Source organism: Arachis ipaensis, chromosome B10 (assembly GCF_059453495.1).
Source record: "Arachis ipaensis isolate K30076 ecotype BB chromosome B10, ASM5945349v1, whole genome shotgun sequence".
Lineage (NCBI taxonomy): Eukaryota > Viridiplantae > Streptophyta > Magnoliopsida > Fabales > Fabaceae > Arachis > Arachis ipaensis.
The window spans coordinates 51,429,567-51,438,318 of record NC_142435.1 but is presented as its reverse complement, the minus strand read 5'-3'; the positions used below and the strand labels follow the sequence as shown (position 1 = coordinate 51,438,318).

The following is an 8,752-nucleotide window of genomic DNA, read 5'->3' as shown; positions in this document are numbered from 1 at the left end:
ATACTAACTCGTGTCAGGGAAGAGTTAGAAAATAGACAACATATCTGTGTCACATCTCTTTCATGTGTTGCAGTGCATCAGTTGTATCTTTTGGAATTAATATCACAATACAGGCCTAGGCAAATTAATGACGACAACTTGGAAAGAGAACATAGGCGTACTCAATTAATGACACAGTTACTGGAGTCTGAAAAGTGCCGAGATGTCATGCGTATGGGCCCTGAAGCATTTAGGGCGTTGTGTTAGAAGTTAAGAGGAACTAGTAGAATAAAGGATTCAACTCGTTCTACGGTTGAAGAGCAAGTCGCTAAATTCCTACATATTATAGGGCATAATGTGAAAACTAAAACCATGTTTTTCTTCTTCCACCGATCAGGGGAGAGAATTAGTCGTCACTTTCACAATGTCCTACATGCTATTTTATCGTTAGAGGGAGACTCCTTCAAGCAACCATCTGATGAGGAAGTTCCTTATGAAATACTTAATAATAGTCGATTTTATCCATTTTTTAAGGTACTAACTCTTTTGATTTACTTAGTGACATTTATGTAATTGTCAATGAAATAATTATAATACTGTTATGTTAATAAGTTAATATACTTTCCAAAAAAGGAATGAATTGGAGCGATAGATGGAACTCATAGTCTTGTAAAGGTACCAAGGGTAGACGCCCCTCGTTTTCGCAGAAGAAAAGACCACTGATAGAAGAATTATCATTGGTCTAGAATTTCTCAATAGAAAAAGAGAACTTCATTATAAGCATAGTTCCGAACCAACAAATTACTCTCCATCAAAGTTTAATATTGTTTGTCACAAGTACAAACCCCAGTAAAAATAAACCGAAGTATTTAAACCTCGAGTCATCTCACAAGGAATTGCAATGAAGTGATCAATTATTGACTATGAAAGGGCAAGGGGTGTTTGATTTGGTAATTGACAAGAAAAGTAAATAACAAGAAAGTAAATGACAATTAACTAATAAAGGAAGGGAAAAGAACTCTTGGCTAAGGCATGGAAATTGAGATCACCATCATTGTCTACAAACCATGTATTGACAATTATGAGGGACCAACCCATCAAGTCTACTTCTGTGCTTGAAGTAAGTCAAATAGGCTTGATCAACATCAAGCCATAAGTCACAACCTAGCTACTAGTTGACTTAGTAGTAGGCTAGTGTTAATGGGTATCAAATTGACCACTAAGAATTCTCAAACCACCAATTAATTGAGACCCAATGACTCAAGATCACTCAATTCCCTTAGCCTAAGCCAAGAGTATATAAAACTACTCTATAACTAGTGAAAACATTTTATCAAACACCTAGAGTGCAATAAAGGTAAATGGTGCGTAGAAATCGTGACGGTTCCATTCCTTGGTAACGGCGCTGAAAACTTTATACGCACGTTCATAATCTTAATTCTTTGTCACAACTTCGCACAACTGACCAGCAAGTGCACTGGGTCGTCCAAGTAATAAACCTTACGTGAGTAAGGGTCGATCCCATGGAGATTGTCGGCTTGAAGCAAGCTATGGTCACCTTGTAAATCTCAGTCAGGCGGATTCAAATGTATTAAGAGATTATAGTATACTAAAAGATAATTAAATTAGGATAGAGATACTTATGTAATTCATTGGTGAGAGTTTTAGATAAGCGTGTAGAGATGCTTTCGTTCCTCTGAACCTCTGCTGTCCTGCTGTCTTCATCCAACCATTCCTACTCCTTTCCATGGCAAGCTTTATGTAGGGCATCACCATTGTCAATGGCTACATCCCATCCTCTCTATGAAAATGGTCCAATGCGCTGTTACTGCATGGCTAATCATCTGTCGGTTCTCGATCATACTGGAATAGGATTTACTATCCTTTTGCGTCTGTCACTACGCCCAGCACTCGCGAGTTTGAAGCTCGTCACAGCCATCCCTTCCCAGATCCTACTCGGAATACCACAGACAAGGTTTAGACTTTCCGAATCTCAAGAATGGCCGTCCATGGGTTCTAACTTATACCACGAAGATTCTAATATCTCGGACTCGGTCCCCTGTATTAGATATCTAAGAGATACTCATTCTAGCTTGTTTGCATGTAGAACGGAAGTGTTTGTCAGGCACGCGTTCATAATTGAGAATGATGATGAGCGTCATATAATCATCACATTCATCATGTTCTTGGGTGCGAATGGATATCTTAGAGAAGGAATAAGCTTGAATTGAATAGAAAAACAATAGTACTTTGCATTAATTCATGAGGAACAGCAGACATCCACACCTTAATCTATGGTGTGTAGAAACTCTACCGTTTGAAAATACATAAGTGATAATGGTCCAGGCATGGCCGAATGGCCAGCCCCATGAAAGTCTAAGATAGCATAAAACTGATCAAAAGATCCTAAATACAATAGTAAAAAGTTCTATTTATACTAAACTAGTTAATAGGGTTTACAGAAACGAGTAAATGATGCAGAAATCCACTTCTGGGGTCCCACTTGGTGTGTGCTTGAGCTGAGCATTGAGCTTTACACGTGTAGAGGCTTCTCTTGGAGTTGAACGCCAATTTGTAACCTGTTTCTGGCGTTTAAATCTACTTTGCAACCTGTTTCTGGCGTTTTTCTCCAGAATACAGCATGGAACTGGCGTTCAATGCCAGTTTACGTCGTCTATCCTTAATCAAAGTATAAACTATTATATATTGCTGGAAAGCTCTGGATGTCTACTTTCCAACGCAATTGAGAACGCGCCATTTGAAGTTCTGTAACTCCAGAAAATCCACTTTGAGTGCAGGAAGGTCAGAATCCAACAGCATCTGCAGTCCTTCTTTAACCTCTGAATCTGATTTTTTCTCAAGTCCCTAAATTTCAGCCAAAAAATACTTGAAATCACAGAAAAATACACAAACTCATAGTAAAGTCTGGAAATGTGAATTTTAATTAAAAACTAATAAAAATATACTAAAAACTAACTAAATTATACTGAAAACTATGTAAAAACAATGCCAAAAAGCGTATAAATTATCCGCTCATCACAACACCAAACTTAAATTGTTGCTTGTCCCCAAGAATCTGAAAATCAAATAGGATAAAAAGAAGAGAATATACTATAAATTCTAAAATATCAATGAAACTTAGCTCCAATCAGATGAGCGGGACTTGTAGCTTTTTGCCTCTTGAATAGTTTTGGCATCTCACTTTATCCATTGAGGTTCAGAATGATTAGCATCTATAGGAACTTAGAATTCAGATAGTGTTATTGATTCTCCTAGTTCAATATGTTGATTCTTGAACACAGCTACTTTATGAGTCTTGGCCGTGGCCCTAAGCACTTTGTTTTCCAGTATTACCACCGGATACATAAATGCTACAGACACATAACTGGGTGAACCTTTTTAGATTGTGACTCATCTTTGCTAAAGTTTCCAATTAGAGGTGTCCAGGGTTCTTCAGCACACTCTTTCTTTGCTTTGGACCTTGACTTTAACCGCTCAGTCTCAAGTTTTCACTTGACACCTTCACGCCACAAGCACATGGTTAGGGACAGCTTGGTTTAGCCGCTTAGGCCATGATTTTATTCCTTTAGGCCCTCCTATCCACTGATGCTCAAAGCCTTGGATCCTTTTTATTACCCTTGCCTTTTGGTTTTAAGGGCTATTGGCTTTTTGCTCTTGCCTTTTGGTTTAAAGAGCTTTTGGCTTTTTCTGCTTGCTTTTTCTTTTTTCTTTTTCTCTCTTTTTTTTCGCTATTTTTTGTTTTTTTTTTCTGCAAGCTTTTGTATTCACTGCTTTTTCTTGCTTCAAGAATCATTTTTATGATTTTTCATATTATCAAATAACATGTCTCCTTTTTCCTTATTCTTCAAGAGCCAATATATTTAACATTCATAAACATCAACTTCAAAAGATATATGCACTGTTCAAGCATTCATTCAAAAAACAAAAAGTATTGCCACCACATCAAAATAATTAAACTAGTTTTAAGGATGAATTCGAAACCATGTACTTCTTGTTCTTTTGTAATTAAAACAGTTTTCATTTAAGAGAGGTGATGGATTTATATTCATAACTTTAAGGCATAGACACTTAGACACTAGTGATCATATAGTAAAGACACAAACATAAATAAAATATAAAGCTCAAAAACCGAAAAAACAGTAAAATAAATAGACAAGGAGATTAAGGAATGAGTGCACCTTAGTGAGGGTGACGTCTTCCTCTTCTTGAAGAACCAATGGTGCTTTTGAGCTCCTCTATGTCTCTTCCTTGCCTTTCTTGCTCCTCCCTCATAGCTCTTTGATCTTCTCTAATTTCATGGAGGATGATGGAGTGCTCTTGGTGTTCTACCCTTAGTTGTCCCATGCTGGAACTTAATTCTCCTAGGGAGGTGTTGATTTGCTCCCAATAGTTTTGTGGAGGAAAGTGCATCCCTTGAGGCATCTCAGGGATTTCATGGTGGGGGATTTCCTCATGCTCTTGTTGAGGTCCATGATCTCTTGCTTGCTCCATCCTTTTCTTAGTGATGGGCTTGTCCTCTTCAATGAGAATGTCTCTGGCCTTAGGTGCCCTAGATGGTTATGGAAAAACAAAAAGTAATGCTTTTACCACACCAAACTTAGAAGGTTTGCTCGTCTCCGAGCAAAAGAAGAAAGAAGTGAGTAGAAGAAGAAGAAAATGGAGGAGATGGAGGTGTGTGAATGGTTCGGTCAAGGGGGTTTAGGTGGTTATGATGTGTGAAAAGGAAGGAGTGATGGTTTGAATTTAAGTGGGTGGGTGTAAGTGGGTTGTATGATGGTTTTGGAGGAGTAATGGAGGTGATTGGTGGAGGTTAATTGAGGAAGAGTGTTATGAAAAGGTGTGAAGATGAGAGAAGAAGTGGTAGGGATCCTGTGGGGTCCACAGATCCAGTAGGGCCAAGGACTTAACATCCCTGCTCCAATTAGGCGTGTAAAATGCCCTTGCTATGCAATCCTGGCGTTTAACGCCAGACTGCTGCCTGTTTCTGGCATTAAACGCCCAAATGTTGCTTGTTTCTGGCGTTTAACGCCAGGTTGATGCTTGTTTCTGGCGTTAAACGCCAGCTTGGTGCCTGTTTCTGGCGTTAAATGCCAGACAGATGCTTGTTTCTGGCGTTTAAACGCTAGACTGCTCTCCTCCAGGGTGTGCTATTTTCAATGCTATTTTTTATTCTGTTTTTGATTTTTCAGTAGTTTTTGTGACTCCATGATACGTGGTCAGGAGGGCATTTTCATCATCTTAGAGCTAAGAGACAGAATGGTAATCTTGTCATATTCAAGGATCTGAATACTAGAAGAATTGTACCATGCTAGTCTTGGACAACAAAATGACCAAGAGTCCATCTCAAAAACAATGGTGCTGAAAGGGTGACAACTCATAAAGTCCATTGGGTTAAGTCAAGACAGCAAGAAGCCTAATAATGCTTTTCAAATTCAACGAGAGGCATAATTTATTATTAATTTTCGAATTTTTAGGCATTTATGTTAGTTTGTTTTGTTGTTAGAGTTTGTTGAAAGATTTGAATTACTTCTGATTTGCTTAGCAGTATTTTTAGGGATTTTAAATTTAAATCAAATCTGATCTAATCTAATAAGATCAAATCTGATTTAAATTAGTTATCATATCTTTAGGATTTTAAAATTTAGATCAAATCTGATCTGATCCAATAAGATCAAATCTGATTTAAATTAGTTATCTTATCTTATCTTTTATCTAGTTTGTTTGAGGTCTATTTAAACACCTTCTGGTGAGACAATTTACATAAGTTTGATAAATAATTTTTCAGTTGTTTTAAGCACGTTTATTATGTGAGAAGTGAGGTGAGTGATTTGCTTCGCTTGTTGCATGAGGAAGATTGAAGGATCCAACACTAAGGTGATCTGCGTGGTGGTTTCTTTCAGTTTTCATCCCTCTGATCTAGGTTGTCAAGGACAGGTTCTTTGAAGGTCTAGTAGGGAATCCTTTCCGGTGACCTAGGTTGCTAAGAAAAGGTATCTTAGAGGTCTAGTAGGAAAAACCCCCTTTATCTATCTTTTTTTTATTTTATTATCTTATCACTCCACATGATCATCAACCTAATAAAACATGAAATAACAAAGAGAAAATAAAATAGATATGTTTAAATAACATTGGGTTGCCTCCCAACAAGCGCTTCTTTAATGTCAATAGCTTGACAGTGAGCTCCCATGGAGCCTCACAGATAATCAGAGCAAGGTTGGAACCTCCCAACACCAAACTTAGAGTTTGAATGTGGGGGTTCAACACCAAACTTAGAGTTTGGTTGTGGCCTCCCAACACGAAACTTAGAGTTTGACTGTGGGGGCTTTGATTGACTCTGCAGTGAGAGAAGCTTTTCATGCTTCCTCTCCATGGTTACAGAAGGAGACCATTGAGTTTTAAGCACAAGGTTGTCCTCATTCAGTTGAAGGACTAACTCTCCTCTGTCCACATCAATCACAGCTCTTGCTGTGGCTAGGAAGGGTCTTCCAAGGATGATGGATTCATCCTCATCCTTCCATGTGTCTAGGATTATAAAATCAGTAGGGATGTAAAGGCCTTCAACCTTTACTAGCACGTCCTCTACTAGTCTATAAGCCTGTTTTCTTGAGTTGTCTGCCATCTTTAATGAGATTCTGGCAGTTTGCACCTCAAAGATTCCCAGTTTCTCCATTACAGAGAGTGGCATGAGGTTTATCCCTGACCCAAGGTCACATAGAGCCTTTTCAAAGGTCATGGTGCCTATGGTACAAGGTATTAAGAACTTTCCAGGATCCTATTTCTTCTGAGGCAATGTCAGTTGATCCAGATCACTCAGTTCATTGATGAGCAAGGGAGGTTCATCTTCCCAAGTCTCATTACCAAATAACTTGGCATTCAGCTTCATGATTGCACCAAGGTACTTGGCAACTTGCTCTTCAGTAACATCTTCATTCTCTTCAGAAGAAGAATACTCATCAGAGCTCATGAAGGGTAGAAGGAGGTTCAATGGAATCTCTATGGTCTCTAATTGAGCCTCAGATTCCTTTGGTTCCTCAAAGGGAAACTCCTTATTGGTCACTGGACGTCCCAGGAGGTCTTCCTCACTAGGATTCACGTCCTCCTCCTTCCTTGTAGGTTCGGCCATGATGGTTAAATCAATGGCCTTGCACTCTCTTTTTGGATTTTCTTCTGTATTGCTTGGGAGAGTACTAGGAGGAGTTTCAGTGACTCTTTTACTCAGCTGGCCCACTTGTGCCTCCAAATTCCTAATGGAGGACCGTGTTTCATTCATGAAACTTACAGTGGCCTTAGATAGATCAGAGACTATATTTGCTAAGCTAGATGGATTCTGCTCAAAACTCTCTGTCTGTTGCTGAGTGGATGATGGAAAAGGCTTGCTATTGCTAAACCTGTTTCTTCCACCATTATTAAAGCCTTGTTGAGGCTTTTGTTGATCCTTCCATGAGAAATTTGGATGATTTCTCCATGAGGGATTATAGGTGTTTCCATAGGGTTCACCCATGTAATTCACCTCTGCTATTGCAGGGTTCTCAGGGTCATAAGCTTCTTCTTCAGAAGATGCCTCTTTAGTACTATTGGATGATTCCTTCAATCCATTCAGACTCTGAGAGATCATATTGACTTGCTGAGTCAATATTTTATTCTGAGCCAATATGGCATTTAGAGTATCAATTTCAAGAACTCCCTTCCTCATAGGCGTCCCATTACTCACAGGATTCCTTTCAGAAGTGTACATGAACTGGTTATTTGCAACCATGTCAATGAGTTCTTGAGCTTCTGCAGGCGTTTTCTTTAGATGAATGGATCCACTTGTAGAATGGTCCAATGACATTTTAGATAATTCAAACAGACCATCATAGAATATATCCAGGATGGTCCATTCTGAAAGCATGTCAGAAGGACACTTTTTGGTCAGTTCCTTATATTTCTCCCAAGCTTCATAGAGGGATTCACCTTCCTTTTGTATGAAGGTTTGAACATCCACTCTAAGCTTACTAAGCTTTTGAGGAGGAAAGATCTTGGCTAAGAAAGCCGTGACCAGCTTATCCCAAGAGTTCAGGCTGTCTTTAGGTTGAGAGTCCAACCATATTCTAGCTCTGTCTCTTACAGCAAATGGAAAAAGGATAAGCCTGTAGACCTCGGGATCAACCCCATTGGTCTTAACAGTATCACAGATCTGCAAGAATTCAGTTAAGAACTGAAAAGGATCTTCAGATGGAAGTCCATGAAACTTGCAGTTCTGTTGCATCAGAGAAACTAATTGAGGTTTAAGCTCAAAGTTGTTTGCTCTAATGGCAGGAATTGAGATGCTTCTTCCATGTAAATTGGAATTTGGTGCAGTAAAGTCACCAAGCATCTTCCTTGCATTGTTATTATTTTCGGCCATGTCTCCTTCTTTTTCGAAATTTTCTGTCAGATTTTCTCCAGAGAGTTGGGCTTTAGCTTCCCTTAGCTTCCTCTTCAGAGTCCTTTCAGGTTCAGGATTGGCTTCAACAAGAATGTTCTTATCCTTGTTCCTGTTCATATGAAAAAGAAGAGAACACAAAAGAAAATATGGAATCCTCTATGTCACAGTATAGAGATTCCTTATGCAAGTATAAGAAGAGAAGAATGTAAGAAGGAGAAGAGGAAAAATTCGAACATAGAGAGGAAGAGATGATTCAAAATTTGAGATGAAGAGAAGTGTTATTAAATAAATAAATAAATAAATAAATAAATAAATAAATAAATAGAAGGAGATGAGAGATGAGAA

At 38.6% G+C, this 8,752-nt stretch overlaps 1 non-coding gene across 1 annotated transcript; it reads left to right on the top strand.

The window, feature by feature from the left end:
- Positions 1-7,885: 7,885 nt before the first annotated feature.
- On the top strand, positions 7,886-7,993 carry LOC148580017 (small nucleolar RNA R71). Its single transcript, XR_015895102.1, has one exon. It is a non-coding gene; the product is annotated as a small nucleolar RNA R71 (small nucleolar RNA).
- Positions 7,994-8,752: the final 759 nt, after the last annotated feature.